Raw genomic sequence first — 21,270 nt, 5'->3', positions numbered from 1 at the left:
AAAGTCAGACTGGAAAGAGCACAAGAGGAAAAGGTGCCAGAAGAAAGAAACAGAGTACAAAGAGAGGGGTCAGAAGTCAGAGTGGTCACGCAGGGGAGGAATCAAAGCCCAGCATTTTTGAAAGTCTCTGACACTACCTCATGGAAAGCACTGTGTATTAAAACGGTGCATCTTGACAAGGTGAACTTCTGTGTGAGACCGGAGAGGCCTAAGCTTGGGGAAGGGAACCCTGAGAGGCTCACAAGAGACATTGTTGTATTTTGTGAATAGAGGCCTAATCTTGGGGAAGGGAACCCTGAGAGGCCTAACAAGAACGGTATCACTGTGTTTGGAACTGAAAGGATTGAATCTTGGGGAAGGGAAGCCCAAGAGAACGAGAGACATTTTGAACCTTATTGACTTGGTGCCAGAGCCCTCGGTGGAATGTCCCAAGGGCTACCTTTTTTGGAGTTGAACTCTTTTGAACTGTCATAACTATGCCTACTGGCAAGATTACCTGAAACCAGTTTTGTTTTACATTTCCTTCTTTTGAACCACTATTTGTTCCCTCTAAGAAGACTTCCTAACATGTTTTGATGAAGAGTGATGGCAAGCATAGGTTTAGACAAAGACAGATTTAAGTTTTGGACTTTTAGACATCGTCGGTCCTTAGAAACATCAGTTGAGGGAACCATCCCTTTAGAGTTAGGGCCAGCTAGGTATTACACCAACCCGAGAACTTGATTAAATAAAGGTATTGGAACTGTTACCTTTGAGTCTGTGTCTCTCTTGTTACCATGCCTGTCTCACAATACCCAGGAAGCATCAGAACCCCACCTAGCTCACAGATTCTCTACCTTGGACTCTTTACAAAACTCAAAAGTGATGATGAGGTCTCTCTCTCTCTCCCTTTTTATTTATTTTTTATTGCATGTTGGTTCATAACAAACCCTTAGCAAATTAAATCCTTAACATTTACATCTTAAAAACTACATATAACACAGACCTAGGTATGGATTTCGGGACCCTCAAAATCTATTTCCAGAACTGTCCTTCTAGGGCATACCACAGGTTCTCAGTTATGAAACGTAGAGAGCTGCCCCGTCTGTCAATAGCATGGTTACTTTCAATTTATAAAATTTGTTTAAAGCATCTTGGCTTTATGCCAGTGAAGTCAGGCCAACCTTTATATTTATTTATGTTCACCATGGCAGCTGTTGTTACATCAGGCGATTTTGAGGTTTTGGCTGTCCTCTGCTTTTCTCAGTGTCTCTGTTTCTCTATGAGTAGCCTGTCGTAAGCATGCCAGTGCCCCTTCTTATCTCACTCTAATCGTGTTTCATGGTCATAAAGCAGTGTGACAAGGGAGTGTACTCAACCCGTCTTCCCCCCTCTTCCCAGCTTGTTTGGGCCACCCTTTCAGAAAAATTGAACAACAGAGATGCTATGTTCCGTCTAGTCATTTTAAGGTGAATCCCGCCATTGGAAACTACTAAACAAGGGTTAATTTTGAACTCTTTATGACCCCCGCCCAGACCCTGAACGCATTCATGAAAAGTTAGTGTTCACTTTGAGCAGTCTGTACAACCACCGAGTGACCACGTGAGATGGCATGGGATGTCTCCTCTCGAGTGGCCATTTAAAATATGAAGGTTTCTGGCATCCATTAGTGGCATCCAAGCCAGACCTCTGCTTTCCGATGGTGTTAGATTGTAGTTCTCTTCACAAATAATGCCCCCCTCTTTGTTTAGGCACTTGAAGTCTCCACATAAGATGATGTATCCCACGTCATCTTAGTTATACACCTTGTTGAGTAAGGTTGCCGCCCTTTCGATGAAGTCGTCTACCGAGGCCAGTCCTGGATACCAGTAGACATTGATGATCGTTAAACGTGTCTTCTGTTTATTTCTGACTTTGGATGCCTGGGGGAGTCCAGTTGATCACTACTCACTGACTCTGCTTTGATCACTTCCAGATCACACAGGTTTCTGATTGCCATTAATAGGTCAGAAACCGGTCTACTCTTTTGACCTCTTTTTGCCAGATAGAGTAACACTATGAAACCATCGAAGCTTGGCTTCTGGCACAGCCCCTTTTCTTGAAGGCACAGCCGGTCATAATCACCCAGATTGATGTCTTCTGTGGTAGTCAAGTGTTTTAATTCCATTGTATTCCATGAGGCCATTAGCAAGCCGTCCAGCTTATTGGTCTCACCCAGCTATTTGCTTTGTACCCCTGCCAAGGCACCAGAAAGCCAAGAGTTTTCCTCGAGTGTATTAACAGGCTTGTGTTGTGTCATCTGGATCATTCTCTCTGCACCCTGGGTGCTTCACAAAATACTGTTATTAGAAGGTAATGTTGTTGAATTCTGCCTCGCTGTGCCCATTGTCAATGGGCCAGATTGTTGTTTGGGCTAGGGGAACCAGACGACTGGCCATATGTCAGTGGCCCCAGAGTGACTTCTTTAATATCGAGCTTAATCAGGGGCAATGGTTGATTACTACTATCTTTGCGGCCACCCTTTCCTAACTCACAAGGTTCTTCCTTGATCGCAGTCAGGGCGAAACCTAGTAGTTGGAAGCTAATCACAGCCCAAGCAACAGCAGTTTAACAACCGGTGAGTGAATGTGGAGATAAACATGATCCATGCGCTCTTCATCTACAAAATTGATTAGGTGTAGGTTGTTGGAATTTAACTGTCTTAAATTGGGAATGCAGTGCAGGAGTGCATTTACATTTCTTCTTTTTAAGATCATGTTGTCTTCTTTGTCCTCTAAACATTTGGATTGTAGACACCTTGAATTGTCTCTGGATTTGGATTGTCTCGCCCCCTGGAGTGGCAGGGGGTTTCTTTCAGATTTTACGGGCCTGGCGTTTTGCCACTCCTTTGGGTGTAGCATGATTTCTTTGTCAAGCAGGTTCAAAGGTAAAACACCCAGGGCGATACCTTCCCTTTGTGTTCTTTGATTTACCGTCAGCGTTTCACCATATTTGGCCGTGGGGAGGTCACCCATTGTGATGTGTTTCTTGGCAGCCTCGAGAGCAGCCGTTTCCTCTCTATTTGTGTTAGCAAGATCAGTATTGAACAGAGTTTGCTTTCATTTCTCTTCCACCGTGTGGCTTCTGTCTGCCAACATTGATTTCATTTCATTTTTATAACACGCTAAATCACCTAAAGCCCTCAAAGCACACAGAAAACCAGACCAAACAAACATACACACATCCTAAAACGGAAGCAGACAAAATAAACAATAGAATTATTCAGGGTCAAGCTTGAACAGGTGCAACTTAACTCCTTTCTTGAACTCAGAAATGTAGTTATACTCCCTTAAATGAGTGGGACCCTTATTCTAGGCCAAAGGGCCTGTACATCAAACATAATGCTGCCAAAGCTGGAAAGTTTAAATCTGGGTTGTATGAGTTTAGAGGAATCATAAGAACGCAATGAGCGACCCACTCTGGAAGAAGATCAATCAGACAGATACTGGGGCACATCAGCATTCTGACACTCATAGGTAAGTGAAAGAATCTTATGCATAACAGGCTGTTTTACAGGTAGCCATTGGAGTTTCCGTCTGGCCACGGAAACACAATCTATGCGAGAAAGACCAAACAAAGCGCCAACAGGGGTATTCTGTGTAATTTGCAGCATGTGAAGGTTTGCTTTTGTGGTACCAGCTAGCAGACTATTACCATAGTTAAGACGGGAATTAACCAATGATGTGGCAAGCAAAGACCTGTTTTGCACTTAGATATATGGGTGAATATGATTAAGGAGTTTGGCCACATAACTACATGCAGCTTTAACCTGAGCGACCTGCCTCTTCATGGAGATTTCGGCATCTAGTGTGATGCCCAAGGTCTTAACTAATCTGGCAACTTTAATTGTGCTGTCGGCTATGATAAAACTATCATAGTCGGAGTACAATTCTTTACATTTTATTCCCGGAAGCAATTAACAGAAATTCTGTTTTTTAGCATTCAGAGCAAGTGAGTTGGTAGCCATCCAGGCGAGAATGGTTTAGTAGATGGTATTGATGGCTTTAGTATCCCTGACATGACTTCTTGATAGTTCAATTATGACCTGGGTGTCATCAGTGCAGTTGGTAAATTAAACACCCAGGTCTTCAATGAGTGTAAGAAGAGGCATGGTGTATATGTTACATAATATAGGCGAGATACAAGAGCCCTTCGGCACCCCGCAAGTGACAAGTACAAGTGTGGAACTAGCATTATCCACTGCAACTCGTGTGTATCTGGGACCAAGAAAGGAAGCAATCCGCTGCGTGGCCGGGTAAGAACAATGTGCCTGATCGACTAATCTAGTGACCAACCAATAGTGATCAATCAAATCAAATGCTGTGGATAGGTCAAGTAGCATAAGTACTGCTATTTTACCCTTATCCACAATACTCGCAACGTTTGACTTGAGATCGACTAGTGCAGTTTTAGTGCTGTATTTGTCCCTGAAGCCAGATTGCTTTTGGTTAAGAAGGTGGTTGCTTTCCAGATAATCTTGGAGATGCACATAGTCCAACCGATCTAAGATCTTTAGCACAAATGGCACATTTGTAATTGGTCAGTAATTTTTAGGGTTATGAGGATCCAAGGTACTCTTTTTCAATAAAGAAGTTACTCAGGACTCCTTAAGGGCCGCAGGCACATTAGCTTCCCCGAATAACATGTTAACAAGGTGAATGACCCATGGTGCCAATGTTTCAATGACATCATTAAAAAGGCTAGATAGACAACAATCACCTAAAAAAAAGTAGGTTTCATTTTGGCCATAATTTTGCCTATTTGATCCTCAGAAGTGGGCTTGAAGAAAAAAGGTGTCTTTACTGGGCCCTTTTTGACCGGCTATGTGGATATATTTAGCAGATTAGACTGATCTGGTGAAATAAGCGAAATTGTATTTACCTGGGAATCGATAGATTTTTTGGTGCCCTAAGGTTTTTATATTGAGTTTGTTGTGTATCAACTGACACCAATCGGCATCCTTCTGTATGGTAGTACCCAATTGACAGAGTACCCGCCATTAGAAATCTTAGACCTTTGTCCACTGAATCTACTTTGTCACTTTGAGGCTTCCCTTCTTCTGATTTTCTCAGGTGATTGCAGTCTTTAGTGAGCTTGTTTTATGGCTCAAACTGGGTTTTGAAGTCTTCTATCGAGTAGAATGATAGGGTCAACCAAGCTTCATGGATTGGTTCTTTTTCCCTTGACTCATGGTCTTCCTCCTCAGTGATGTTCTCAAGGTTAATGGGCCTCCCCTTTGCCGGTCTGTGCTGCATCTGATCTCCTTTCCTGTTAAGTTTTCTTCTAATGTCTGAAGACTCGTTAGGGAGTGTAAGGTTTCTCAGAAACAGTCGTGAGTCATTTGACTTGCCCATGTATCAGACAGCTGTTTTGTCTTTTGGGTCCCATGAGCTCAACCCATTCTTTTCTTCGGTTTCTGTGTAAATATCGGAAAACACCTTTCAAGGGAGCTTATAGTGGGCTCAGCATGAGGCGCTGTTTCACTCAACTGGTCAACCTCTGCTTTATCTAATTCGATGGAGCAGGATTCAATTTCATCCGAGATACATTTATTGACTATGGAGTCTCTGGCTCCAACTCTCTCAGTGGGTGTAGGGTTCTGAGGAGCTCTTTCAACTCTTTGGCATTTTCCTCTCCCCACTGGTAGGCTACATCCCTTCCATCCACAATATGTTTTTCAAAGGTTTCCAACCATGGATTTGGTTTTGGAATTGCCAGGTTCGAGGCCATACCTGTCACGATTCACTCACATTGTGCCGCCATTTTTACTCCCAAGATGGCGGTTTGTGCCAGTGGGACAGCTCTAGCAGTAGGCTGTCCAGTGATCCTAGAAGCTCCACCCCTGCTGCCAGGAGAAGCTTTTCAGGGAGCAGGAACAACGCTCCAGTGTGTTGCTACTCTTAGCACTCAACGCTCCGTAAGTTCGTCCTTTTTCCTATCTGTGATTAGCATTTCTGCATATTTCCCCATCTATCTTCTTTGTGTACTCACTCTCACTTCGTGTCTTTTTATGAGTGTAGATCGATGTAACCTTGGTTTCCCTATCTGCCTTTCTGTCCTCCAATGGCTCTGCAGGGCACGCCCCCACTGCAGGGCTCCTCGCACACAGTGTACTTCGAGCCTGACATCACAGCAGTCCTGATATTAGAGATCCGTCGGGTACAATTACCCTTGTAGTTCAGCGGGTTTCAAATAGAGATGTATCTTATATATATGTTGGTTTGAAACTCATTGTATTCCTTCTTATTGCTCTCTAATTTGGCAGATTGTGAGTCCGCAAAAGCGTTCCTTCTTTCGGGAACTGATCCCTCCAGGATTTCCCTATACATCTCTCCACAAGGTATAGAGACATTAACCAAGGTTCCCTATCTTCAGGCTAAATACATTTACTCGATTGACCATTGTTAATATTTTCGTGCTACTCCTTTCTGTCTGTATTAGTCTTTATGCGAAATACCGTGTGTCGCTGAGTAGAAGAGCCTCCAAAATTCGTCTGATTACTGACTACAGGTAGTCTCTTCTAGAGTACCCACTCTCTTGTTCTTTCTTATCTCGTTTCTATACAATCTTATTACCCTTTGCTTTTCTTTTGTGCTGTCCTCAAGATCAGAGGCTGACGAGTAAGACGGTCCATTTCTCAACTACCACCACCTTCAAGACCTAGAAACATACAGTCCCGGAGACACAGCAGAATTTAATCCAGTTCTTCCACCACTTCACTTCTATCACAGGGTTTTATTCCCCAGAGGGATTCCCTGGAGGGTTCTTATATCTCTAACCATTTAGAGTTGGAGAATAAGGGTTCTTCAGGTATGGTTCTCCAAGCATCAGGGTTCCAGCTGACTCTGACCAGGTTAGTGAAGTAGTGTTTGCTTGGTGAAAACTGGCGCAAAAATGTAATTGACAATTTACTTTGATTAATGTTACAATACCTGCTTCCACCTGGACCTTTGTTGGGGAGGTCTGTAGTGGCAACTTCCCATTTTCAGGTTTTCTGTTCAATGTTATGGTTATGACTGTGATATGACCCTCGATGAATAAAAGCTTCAAGTGTACCATCAGCATCAGGGTGGTCTGATCCTTCATAACGTTGTTTATTGATTTGTAAAGTTTTGAGAAAGGGGCCATAGCGATGGCCAATAGAGACATAATGCTGTGTGTGTCGAATTTGCAGGATGGTTCAGTAGGTCCTGCAACTACCGACCTTTCCATTTGTCTATTCGATCAATGGTTTGATGCTACGAAAATGTGGTGTTGAAGTGTCAGAAGATGATTCTAGAACATCTCCTCCTTCTGCAAACCCGATTGGTGTCGATGTTGAGGGTACCTGGCTCCCCAAAGCTTTTTTGACATTATCTTGGTCCCGTCCCTCCTCAGGGGTACGGGCATTGGGAGAGGGTGTCATACGATCCATATCCATCATTATAATCCTTTGATTGATTCTTTCAATGTCGGATCTGAAGTCCCTGAGCTTTTGCCAGCATTATGTCTCCTGGGCCAGGACCTGGTGTACTGGTAATCTATGTACTATTTTTGACGAAAGGTTCTTTCATCAATGTTTTTGCAGACTTCAACACTTTCAAGCCTGCTTCAGCTGTGTTAAGCTCTTGGGCTATTTGTCCGCCAACCCAGGCCTCATTAAGCTGGTTGTTTGGGTTGTTCTTTGAGTGAATGGATGGCTGTAATGTTAAGTCTGTAGTTGCAAGGTCCACTAGAGGATTTGCTAGCAGCAGGTACAGTGAGTCTAAGGTCACTTTGGCTGCCCCTCTAGAATGTCCACGTTGGATATGTCCCCTGACGTGATTGCCAGATTGGGCTTGTCTGGATTTTTTTGTTTGAAGGATGTTATTTTGTCCCCACCCTTCTTCCCTTCCATTATGGATTCTTGAGCCTTAGAGCTCCAGGGCAAGATGGAGGTTAAGGGGCGGGCGGAACTCCCACCTCGGGCTAAGTGGTAAAAAACTCAGTTGTTTTTTCCAACAGGTATTTTGTTTGCCAAGTTTCGAGGTGCAGGGACGGAGAAGTCGGGGGAGTAAAGTGGATGACCGTTCTCTGGTGCCTTAAGTTGGGCTGATCGGACCTCTTATGCTTCCTGGGCCGTAGATGCTTCAAATTGGCCCCACTACAATTTACACCCTGTCTGTCTTCTCATTAATGTCTCTTTTGCCATCCTGATGAAGTTCAGGCTGGGTACCGTACTCCATGGGTGTGGACCGTCTCACTCCCAAGCCAGCATTTCTTTCCAGGGAGAGGGGCATAGGTTTTGGACTCTGCTTGGTAGAAAAAAGGCTCTGGGGTTCCTGACTCCAGTGGACCTGAGCCATTACCCTCTGCCGGCCCTCAAAAGCTTACTTAGCTGAGGGCTCAAGAGCAAGTTTTAAGGCTTCTCCCAAGGCTTTGTTTTTGTAGTGCCCCATGCCTGAAGTGTCAGTAGTGTGAACGTGAGTCTGTCTTTGACCTAAATGCTCAATATTATGGTGCCCTGACTATATGGCCGAAGGATTGAATTCTGTGACACTGGCTTGTTTCGAAAGTGAGGAGATTAACTCTTCTTTTTTTGTTGGATTTCGGGTAATTTAGATGTGTCTCCATCCTGACAAGCATGTTTATCCAGTGCAGCAAAAGGTGTGAAAGGAGACTGAGACAGGCAAGGAGAGGGGAGGAGGGGAGCAGCTGCTGCATGGGGGCAACAGCTGGCGAGGAGGTTTTTGTCGTTTTAAATTTTGCACCTCAACACGCTCCAACACCAACCGCAAGTTATAGTGCCTCATTATGAGTGTGCCGGTCTGATCAAAATGCCGGAACAAATGTTGGGAACACTGGATCTGCCAATTTATACCAGACAGGCACACTCTGAGTTTGCCAGTAGGGGCAGTGTACTACCAGAGGTCCTTACCTGCTGGGAGTTCAGGCCCGTACTGGCAAAGAATTGACCCTATCACTGGTACATCGAATGGGAACTTACCACCGTTACTGGTACCCGTCAAATCCAGGTAATACCGGGATATCGAGCACGGCTAACAGTAAGGTGATTTTGCCAATAACCTGCTGGTACTACGGGGCAGTTACTGGCAAACTCGTAATGAGGCCCTAATAGTCATAATCAGATGGACACATTACCTCCATCTGTGGCTGTGAGTTTGTCCGTCATACAGGACTGTTCCAAAGGGTTTACTTGTGTACTCTCCAGACCTGCTCCATGCTGCTCCCGATAACTCCTAAGGTTGCAGCCCTCCTCGACCATAGGCACTCCATTCAGCTCTCTCCTATCAGCTGACTGACGATCGAATGAACTCTGTGCCGGTGCTCTGCGCCTCCTAGTGGGCAGATGAAAGGAGATTTTCCTAAAGCAGCAATGCCAATGCCCACTCTATCATACTTGCCAACCCTACATATTTTGGCAGTAGGCTACTGCTTTTTAAGCAACCCTACCACCTGCAGATTTGGGTGACAGATCCTACTGCTTTTTACAGTGACAAGTAATGTATGTGTGTACAGGACAAAGCATGCTGCACATTAATTAGTCTGTCTGTACAGGGGGCTGGTAGGTGATTACTTTGATTGCACTCAGACCAATCCACTGACGTGACAGCTACATGACTCTGCCCTGCACTCTGGCTGGGACTGGCCTTGGGTGAACCACCAGTGAAGACAAGTGGCAGAGTGTAACACTATCACACAACATCTGCCTATCAGACTGATAGGGGGGTATCACTCGCCATGTCATTCAGTGTTCAACTTGCAATAAATATGTACTGCCTGGGCTGCCGCTACAGAGCAGTGGCAAACGTTGCCTGCCAGCTCTGTGTGATTACCTTCTGTGAAGTTAGGTAATTGAATTTGGTGTTAAGTTACCATTCAGAATTATAATTTGTTTAACATTTCAACATCTTTCCATGTTGTGCTGTTTGATAGGTTGTGTATTTTAGACTACATCAATGGTGACAACAATGTATGTTTTGTATTTTCCTGTGATGCCATTGTTATAGCAATTATTATTTTTGAAACTTGAAAAATCCTACATCTTTTTAGTCACAGAATGTTGGCAAGTATGCTCTATTGTTTGCTCTGGTGTCAGCGCCGCTCAGCTCCAACTGTATATTATACGAGTGCAGTGTTCAATAGGACTGAACAGGACTTCCTGCTATGCAGCTCTACTTTTTCCAGACCGCTGCTGCAAGATATAGGCGTCTGAAGAAACACACCGTATTTCACAGTGGGGCAGCAGCAGGACCGCCTTTTTAGGGGTGTGCACAGCAGCAATGCAAGCACCGCAGGCACCTCCCTGTGCTTTCCACAGAAGTCCAAGCACTTGTGTCAAGAAAAAAGAGGGGAAAAACAGAAAATGTGCCAAGTGTTCCAACAGCTAGCAATACAGGAGTCACATTATCGCACCACAAGTCACAGGTTCCTCAGGAGAGGCCTCAGAGCCCACTGTACTCGAAATATTTACAACCCCCTCATATGGCCTGGTATCGGAGCACCACTTCTTCCCCACCTCACGGGAAACTCGCCTGCCTCTGTCTCACTGGCCCACTCCGAAAAGTGAGAGGAAAGGACCTCTCAGCATGTCAGGCTGTCAGCTGTCTGCGTGTCAAGCCACACCTGCTTTCTCTATTGGCTCAACATTGTGGGGATCGTTCTGACCAGAAGTCTCGTAGTTGGAAAGCAGCTTCAAAATGCTCTGTTGGAGCATGAATGCCATGTAATATATAGCTTGATCAGGGATTTCAAAGGTAGATTGAGGTCTCGAAACATACTCAAAGTCTTTATGAGGTATACTAAGCAATAGCAGTGCTCGTTTTAATGCCTCTGGACTTAGACAATGCTTGGGGTTTATCAAAAGGAATCACACTTTGACTTGGAAGCTGTGTACGTACTGCGATGAGGCTTGAGTCACTGCGCAGTGCGTCACCCCAGAAATGCAGAGACGAAAAGGGAGAAGATGTGATGTGCTGCAGAGCAAAGCGGATCATAGTGGAGTGTCTGGGAGATCTCTTCCATGGCCAGAATGAGAGCCGAAATGGTTGGTGCACAGTGTGCACGCTTGTAGCACACGTGCGGGTTCCAGCCACACTCTGCAAGGGGTCCAAAGTACACCTGGCACTCCCAGCACTATACTGTTTACATAGATTACATCTCAGTGAATGTTCTATCCTCAAGATGAGCAGAACACTGCAAACCGTCGCCCCATAGAGCCCTACAGGCTTGCTCCTCTGTAGGATGATTAGAAGCTTCTCGAACCCACTCACCTTAGCCCTGTCTTTTCCTTTCCTGCACTGCGACTCTTCCGTATGAATAGAATGGTGGGCACGATCAACAAAGGTTGTCTCTATGATCAAATTGAGGAAACAATAGATCCCTACCTCAGTAACTGCCACGAAGAAACAATATGCTGTTTAGATGCCCTGCCCAGACACAATCCTGGTATAACTGGAACATCCAGAAAGGATATTCCTACACTGAGTTTACTTTCAGGCTGCATGTGCTGTGGGGACAGCAGTGCGTGAGACTCTTTGACAGATTGTAATCCACATAAAATCAACGTCATCTCTGCAGAGGGTGAGGAAATGTACATCAACAAATCGGGTACGTTTTTCCTTCTTCACGATAAAATATTTACGACGAAATTACATATTTCCTGTAATATGGGACACCATCTCTCTCTCCATCCATGGCAATCTAGAACATAACCCCAGGTGCACTAATTATCTCTCAAAGTATTCACCTAAATCCAGTCGCCCTGAAGAAGGTTCTTGGAAATTCAACAGGTTTGAAAGAAACATGTCATAATTTCATTCAACACTGCCCTCCACTGCAACAAGGATCTACAACCTATAAACCATCTCAGCCTCAGTGGTCGAAGTGTATGCAAAGAAGTAGTGGAACTATGTTCCCTGCTGGCCTGCCCGCTCCCCACAAACCCCATCGCCACACCGCCTCCCACATGCTATCCAAACCCCCAAGCAAACACACCTGCTGTTTGAGGGAATGTCCAGTGCAGTGTACTGAAGTGCAAGTTTCTACTTCTTCCTACACTTTTATTTTAAAATAAAACCATTCTGGAATGATTTCTTTTTCAAATAAAAGTATAGGAACAGTACAACTTTTAGTTTAGTAAAGGAGCACCGCTCCCAACTGCTCCCGCTCACTTTGACCACTGCTTAGCCTCCCCATGAGATCTCAGGCCAAGCCTTCTCCGGCTTACTGCTGGTTAATAGACTGTATCAGGTCTTCAATAAAAAATGAACGATGGTGCTCTTAAGTCTTTTGATAGGATTTTTGACATATTGATGATGCAGGAAACATGGTCAGACGAGCCACTGGCCAATAACACTTGGGTCAGCTGACCTAGGAGGAGGAGAATGATAGGTAGCCTGATTAAGTTGGTGTCTGTTAGATTAAGCATCCTGTCAGCTGAGAATCAAATAATAATTCACTGCGTGAACCTGAATTATCTTTTGTGTTATTCATTTTTATAATCCCAATAAAGGCGAATAAGAAGTGGCTGCATTAGCAGGCCTTGAATCAGAGGCTAGCCCCCAGTCCCGACAGTTCCAACATTAGCGTAGCCGGATCTTTTCCAGACCTAGCAACACCCCTGCCTTGAATCCTGTGTGGGTATGCTATAGGAGCTTTCTCCTGTGGGGCGTCCTGTCTATTGGTGGCTTGTGATTTTACTGTTCATCTAATTCCCAATAGGGTCAATGATCCCTTAAATACTACTGAGGATGCTGCCTTCGTTGGGACACATTATTCTTGTATGGATGATCGTAGTTCCTTGACTGTTTGCACAAAGCTAGCATAAGACCCCTAACTGGCAGAACGGATGTACATGATTATTTCAATTACGAAAATGTTGCAAATAAAAATTACAAATTTGCAATGTTTGTAAAGGAAATAATCATATACATCAGACCGCCCACCATCCCCCTCCCTGAACCTCCCTAACCCTAATACACCCATACTCACCAGCGGCGCCCAACTTACTTTATTGTTTCACTGCAACGCTCACCCTGCGACGTGAGTCCTGCCTTCCCATTGTTCCAGGGTCCTTTTCTTTTTTTAAACTCTTTGTCCGCTGCTTTCCTTTAAATGGAAGCAGGGGATACCTTTGCAACCCCTAAAGTACCATAATGTCAATCAAGAGGACGGGGGACACCCCCGCAACCTTTGCTCTCCTTGATCAGCAATATGGTTACACAGTCATTTTTCCTATGCCACATTCAGCATTTTTGCTCATTCGATTTTTTTTCTGCATTTTCTACAGATACCCAGCAGACCACCCTCAGATTTAAATAGAAAGAGCATCACACCAGAATCCCCTCAGATTCAATTTCAGGATTGGTTAAATGTCGAGAATATCACAATGGTGGGATGCCCCAGGACAGACCACAAAACTCTATTAGGTATTTATTGTCTTGGGTCATGTAATAACTATGAATCCTTTACTGAAAGGGAGATGGTAGGGCATGTGCCTTAAAACCACTATGCACTGAAATGGGTTTATCCACACTTTAATAGGATTTGGACATCTTGTAAGTGTAAGGTTGCTGCCGATGCAGAATGCACCATGAATCTAACAGAGCCAAGCTTCAGGCTAGACTCTTTTGGGGAGTTGATACATACCTTGACACATATCAATTCAATAGACAACCATTACTAAATGACATAAAGTACAGTAGGGATGCCAAGTAGTTCAATAATAAGCCAACATGGATATATTATAATGAATAAAATCAGGTAACATGGATATGCAATGCATCACCTACAAGAGCAGACATTACAAGAATACGGCTTCAGAGAACAGCCAGTGACATTGTGAAGGATTGCCATCTGGCAAGCTAGTAAAAGTCCTACATGATCTTTTTTTTGTTAATGATAAAATGATACAACTTATCATCTGCTTACCAGACAGCACTTTGATTAATCTCCATGCCAAATGCATACTGTACACCTGTGACCTACTGCCGCTGTATTCTGAGCTAGAGCCCTTGCTCTCCCATGGCATAGAGCAGGTTCAGAGGTCACAGGTACCCTGTTTGACAGCTGCTGTGAGAGTCAGGACACTGCAGTACAGAGGTTTCATTTAAGTGAACATCCCTATTCCAAAATCATCATAATTGGGACAAACTACCCATTTGGTACAGGGTAATCTGGAAATATAAGCCATGCCTATTTTGGTATGGTGGTTGGTAGTTCACATAATGATTAAAGCCACATCCGATTATAGCATACCAGTGCCATCACTGTGAGCTCAGACAGCTATGGGAGACTATGTGGATTTCAGGCCCATCTGAGACAAAGGCAGGCCTCTGTTGGTTTTCAGGGAGGAAGGGTAACTCCTCCTTTGCCAAGCTTGGGATCTACCAGCTGGAAATGCCCCATGAGCCTGGCTTCAAAGAGCCAAGTCCATAACTAAGGCCTGCCTCACACTAGGAGGCTATACACCAGAAAGCTTTTGAAGCTGCAGGCTGGGAAAGTGGCCGATTAAAGACAGTCTGACAGCACTGCTGGGTATGATGAAGGATTCCTCCATCATACTTTTCTGTTGGGGTGTCCTCTCCTTCCTGCCCCACTCCACTTTCTGCAGAACAAGGCTTCCGGGTTATGACATTAAGAGGCAAGGGTCGCTTGTCTCTAAGATGGGGATTGAACCCCTTAAAGGAGGCTTGCTTTCTTCCAATACAATGTGGCATTTTGCCTATAACAAGTGGGGTATCTCTCTCCTTTTTTGATTCACATTTGGCCCATCAATGACTTAAGAAATACTTCATTTGGACCTCTTTTGGGAGAGTCAATCTTCCAAAGCCAAAAGCCATTCAGGGGAATATGGAGGGCTCTGAGGCAGAGTCAGGCTCTGCTCCTTACCCACTCCAAGGGCACATTGCGGGTGAGTCTTGTTGAGTAACAAGGCCTGTAACTCTGCATGCAAACCTTCCCAGGGTGGGATAACAGAGCCTGAAAAAGGACTTACCTTGTACTGGAGGAATGTCCGTGATTTCACTGAATGCACTTCACCTAAAGGAGACATCTTTGAATTTTTGTTTCTTCGGATTTTATTTTTTAATTATGCGGGGAAGACCCCGTTACCCCACCACTTCCCACTACTTTATCCTATCCCTTTACCCTACCCCCATCTATGTTTTAAAATGTACCTACTTACCTAACCAATTCAAAGAAAAAAGATTCTAAGATTTCTGAGTAGGTGAAATTGGATTTGGTGGAATCTTCAGTATCGGTCCTGGAGCCTCCTCCAATGACTCTCACATAAGCCTGAGAGCCTTTAACAGCCAGGAACACTGTGTCCACCATTCAGACCTATTAGAGGCATATTCAAACCACATTGACACCTTCAAACCAATGGAATCCATCAGTGCTGCCTTTGGCACGTGCTCAAACTCTGAACCACCACTGTTCACATCATCAAAGTGGCACAATGCCACATCACACTAGCAGAGGTCCTCCGGTTACTCATTGACTCGAACCAGCAGTACTCATTGTTTCGAACCCCACTTGATCATGGAACCATTTCTGGTGATTGACCTGCATCACTCAATGTCGCCTTTCGAATCACTTGGTGCACCTCCTCAAAGCGTACTAGAAGACGAATGGGATCAACGCGAGTCAACGCTTTCAAACCCGATTTGACTCACATGCACAACAATCAGAAACCTGGTTTGACTATGTCAAACCGCCTACCATTAGAATCAGGAACATTCAAGTAAACCTGTCCCACTGGTGCACCTTTTGGGGCCCTAGAAAGAGGTTAATTCCCTTTTACATCTTTTTTCCACCAAAGCCATATCCTTTTGCATAACCTTGGTGCATGTCGTGCCTGTTTCATCCCTGATAAAGTATCCAGAGTGCTTGTACATTCCAGTTTTGCATTTTCTGTTTTCATTTACAGGGGTGGGTTTTTTGCAGAGGTTTTAATAGTTAATTGTATGACTGAATTATTGGATTAAAGTATGTATTGTTATGGAACCTTAATTGGATATTATTTTGTTTGTAACTGTTGTACAATTGCTGTTTAGGTTGCTTCCGTCAACACATTCACACCCCTTCTGAACCCTCCCTCGGCCCAAGTTAACACAAACGTCGAAGGAGGTTTATCTCCTGGCTGTGTCTGTTTTACTTTTATTACTGGCATCACTGTTGGTTTGTAGGCAATTTAGCCACTACTCATCCTTGTACTTCTTCATAGCAGAAGTCAATGTGACACAAACATGGGCTTCATGTGGTAAATTTTAATATTTCCACGGAATTACTGCCAATCCTGATTACCGTTACCACCACTCGGCCCGCATATTTATTGGAGGGTTATGCCTGGGGCAACTGAGGTGTGATTGCCCATTTTCTGACTAGTCCATAGGGGTTGTTCATGGATGTACTATGATGCGTAAGTTTGCCATAGTAAATCTTTTTGGAGGTAAAGTGGAGGATTTACCTACCGCTAGATGCTGGACGTCAATCCTGCACTTTTGCCCCAAAGTTAGAAATTGGCAGTGCGGCATACATTGCAGTAACGGAATTAGTGTTTTACTTTTACCCCACTGCTGTGTTGAGCTCGGAATGTAGCTGATGTCTCGTGCTCATCGAATGACCCTATAAAGGACATACACTGTACTAAATTTTCAGCTCTTTAGACGCAGCAAATGCATATCCCCTAGAGCCCATTTCACCTTACTCTAAGCTGTCGAGCATAGCTGCTATCCAACTCAGTCATCCATGGCTCAAGAGGATGGCCCAGTTATTTTGACTTTATTACAAATTAAGTCATGTTGGCTCTTTACAAGGATTCTAGTTATATCAGCCAAGGCCTAGATCTGTGTGCAATGGACTTTTATAAATGTATATTGCTTTTTGTGACCCTTTATTAAGAATTGTATTTAATGTTGTTTTTACATGTTCAAAAATTCTGATGAGCTGAAAACGCTCTGTGATAGTGCCAATTTTTATGACAGGGCGTGTGCCAGTATTCCCAGCGTTATCATCCAATTACTTTACCATGCTAATTACAGGGTTGCTGGTAAAACCTGCCGGTAGCTGCCGGGTTAACGTCAACCCTCTAACACCCTTACGCCCGCTAGATATCCCGGTGCCACTGGGATATAACAAGCAGCGGCGGTAACAATTAATCCCCATTTCCACTCCATGGAAATGGGATCACTGAAATACTGGCACCATTGCTAACAATGCCGGTGCTTCAGTGAGAGACATGCCGGTAGGGGCCTGATAACCCATCGGCATTCTCGTAGTATGGTGATCCGGAAAGGATGCTGGTACGATGCTACCGGCACCCTTATTTCCAGACCCCATACTTAGAATGAGGGCCACTGTTTCTAAGCTTCTTGGGAGACTGCTCTTTGCACGACTGAGGAACTGGCAAACATCAAGCTATCATCTATGCATTGCTCGGTTTGGGTTTGGCAAAGGTTTAAGCACTTTGGTGGAACTGCTAAGTGTGTTCCTTGAGTTGATTAAAGACTGTGGTGGGTATAAGTGCACGTTTAACTTGGCATACATGGTCGCGCCAAAAGCTTTTACCTGCTTTGACAGTAACATGCGATGGGCACATTTAGATTCAAAGGGCTTAGCAGAACCACGTCTAAAGATCTTGAAGCCATTTCATCTCGATTTACAGTTATCTGTTAGACATGGCGCCAGGAGGGAACTGACTCACCCTTTTCCATCTCAGTGGGGTGTCTGTCAGAGTGACTTACTGGCGCCCCTCGCATTGAATCTGTACAACAACAATTTGGACATAATTCTTTCTACTGTCAGTGACGCTGGCCACTCTTTGCCGATGAGGCGCACTAATGGCTCAGACGCCTGGAGCAGTACAGGCTTTAATTGACAAATACATTGAAGGACATTTTCATTGTCGCGTGGAGTGAAAATCATAAGTAAAATGTATATGTGTTAACATTTTACGGTTGATTTTCACTCTGACATATTTATATTAATTTGTATGGTGGAGAGGGAGCATTGAATGGAATATCCATTGTCATTACCCCATCCCCTCCGTCATACAAATACACCAGCATTACGCCAGTATTACATTTTATAAACGACGAGGATTTCTATGGAATACACTTGCTTTTTACACGTATATACTTGGCAGTGCTAACTCAATTTGCACTCAAAGTGGCGTAAATGCAATTTGGCCTGCATTGTACACGTCCCTTGCCACGTTGCAATGCAAAAGTATGACACTGCCTGCAGAGGACCGGTTTGCATTGAAGTGCAAATGTAACAGGTCCCCTCTGGCCAATGTATGCAATGGAGGAAAATAACCGCCATTTTGTTTAGGGTCAGTAAGGGCATTTCAGTCAACACATCGAAAGCTAAATTGATGGTGGTGCAAATCCTGGAGCACTAAACACTATTTCATGCAAGGGATCTAAATGGCAGATGGCTGATAGCTATGACTATCAAGGCATAACCATGTCCAACACATTGAGGTGGCCCAAGCATGTGAAATCACAGGCTGTAAGCATGTGAAATCACAGGCTGTAAGCATGAAACATATACTTTCAGATGTGTATTCATTTGCTAGAGCTGCAGTCATTCAATTACAAGAATGCTGACGGCATACCCAGCTAACACTGCAGAAACAGTTGCACATGGGCAAGGGGTTTAGGGATGCACTAATGTGGACGTCTTACTAGGGGCGAGAACAATTCCTTGGGGAAATTGTGCCACCTCCATCTTTGCTCTTCACTCTGCGCCTGGTGTAGGCTGTCTTGCTGATTGTGTTTCCCCGAAACTTCTAAGTGCTGCAATACTTTTGAGGAATATTCTGAGGAATCTATTGAGTAGTGAAGTTGGGAACAGAGTTCAGTGGATAACATATGTTAAGTTCCATGTTCGGGGCTTGGTTTCTGGGTATTCCAGTAAGTGTATAGGACTTCTCTTCCTGCACTTATCAGACCTACCCTGTCTGTTGCCTTAAACCTAGCACTTGCAAATTGCTGGCTGCATTACCACTGTTAGTTGCCTTTATTATGTATTTATTGTTATTTATCTGTTTCTCCTCTGCTTCGCACTTTCCACCTCTCCCCCTTCCCTGCACTTTTCCCCTCCCCCTCTCCCATGCACTTGCGCGTTCTCAATGTCACTGAGCCTAGTAAGATCGCTGTTTTGTTCTCCCCTGTTCCCCTCCCTTGCCTTGTCGCGCTCTGAAACACTTGTGTGCGAGCGCGATAGAAATAAAATATCAATCAATCAAAAAACTCCCCTGTTTATAGATTTTGTAACCCACGAGATGATGAATCCATGGGCTTGGCATTGTTGATGTAATCAATTGGGGCCTGAAACCTCTCTACTGTGAGGCAAGAATACATGTTCCCTTTCTCTTGCTTTTGAAATTAGAAATAACATGATGCCCATTAATGCTGTAGCAGCCCAATGGACCTGAAACAAGAGAACAAATGTGAGCTGTCATTGCAATCCCAACATTGTTCAGGATGGATTGAATTTCGTCTTTTCTGCCTGTTGTGTATTCTTCTTTTAGGTATTCTGGTCAGTGTAGCCCGGCAATAATGATCTCCAGAAGCTGTTTCTTATCCCCTTTATGTATGCATCAGTGGGCTGCATATCACCACAACCAGTACACAAGTCACCAGTAGTGTGCCATGTTCATGATATGCATGACCTTGCAATTAGGCATTTTGCAACGCTGACCTTCAGCATAAGCAACACAGAAAACTATCAGATATATGAGTGCCTGAGTCATGCAATGGCCCTCATTACAACACCGGTGGTAACCAATGGCGCTATTAGCACCATGGTTGCTGCCGGTATTGTAACGTGTCTGCCATGGTGCAATGAGGAATTACCACCCCATTCCAAGGTTGGCGGGGCGGTAATTCCCCATGCACCATTGACCCTTCCCCATTTTTGCCCCATAGGGCTCAATGGGAATGGGGAAGGTGGTAATTACGGTAGCGCAAATTGCGGTACCGTAATTACCTTCAAGGTCGCTTTGCGGCTCCCTACTTTAACGGCTGGTCCAGACCAGCCGTTAAGGTCGGGAGCCGCAAAGGGACCTCGTAATTAGGCGCTAAGGGGTTAACGGCGCCACAGCCTTTTACGGCACCGTTAATCCCTTACCGCCAGGGTCGTAATGAGGCCCAATGACTGTAGGGTCAGCATTCCGGTTTTGCATACATAATAGGAACCCTGCCCCTATGTTTTTAGGAAGGTGGAATGAAGGGGTGGTGGAAATACACGCCTTGTCTCTTTCATTTTAATATGCTAATTCACTCAGCCATACAGGCACGGGTTAGATGCAATTTCCAATACTTGAGGATACATTTCTTGGCAATGAGACATGCCAGATTAAACAGTCTGCGTTTCCCAGCTGTTTTCATAGCTATGTCATCAAGTGGGTACTTTGACAGTGTGGGGGTGTTTAGCTGTCATTTCTGCTAACACGTGAGCCACCCGGACCAAAACGCTGACACCAGTGGACACGATAGGAGCATAGGTAGGACATCTCCAGATGCTTAATGATGAATTGGCCTGCGACACTGTAGGGAAGGAAACTAAGTGTTAGGTGCTTTTAAAATCAGAGGTTAACACCAGATTTCGCAAGGAACCTTCTAATGTAGATAGTGTGAGGACATTCTTTTATACCTGCCGCTGATCCTCTATAGCACAATCAGTTTATTCCGTGAGATTGACAGTCTCTGCTATTTAATGATGCTATATGTTTTCATGCTTTTTTGTGCATTTATGTTTTCCTTTTATTATACTTTGAAATGTGAAATTATGGGGGGGAGCTTCTTGACTGAAACGAACATGGCCACATAACCTGTTCTGTCGAAGGCTTCCCAAACAGCAGGGTCTAGGAACGTGCTTTAGCTCACTGTACCGTTCACAGAGGAGAGACATCTATTTGCACATCAGTCTGGTCCCACATGCAGGGGCAATCAAACACCAAAAGCGTAGGCAATTCTCCTCTGAAAGAGAGTTCTTGGCTTGTTGGTCGTAATCAGGGAGGAAAACATGAGGGAGCCCCTCGACTGATAGCGAACATGTCCAAATAACATGTTCTATGGAATGATTCCCACTGAGGAGGATCTGCAAACACACTATGACAAACACAGTTGCCTACTTTGAAATGAAATGTGCTTATGTCATCAAGTGTATTTATAATTTCTTTTTCATGGAAGAATTATATATATTTTTTAAATACATTGATATTGACTTGAATTGAGTGAAATCACAAAGAGATGTATTCTC

Source organism: Ambystoma mexicanum, chromosome 2q (assembly GCF_040938575.1).
Source record: "Ambystoma mexicanum isolate Mex_15411 chromosome 2q, UKY_AmexF1_1, whole genome shotgun sequence".
NCBI classification, from domain to species: Eukaryota; Metazoa; Chordata; class Amphibia; order Caudata; family Ambystomatidae; genus Ambystoma; species Ambystoma mexicanum.
The sequence above is the reverse complement of the archived record's forward strand: the minus strand, read 5'-3'. Positions refer to the sequence as shown.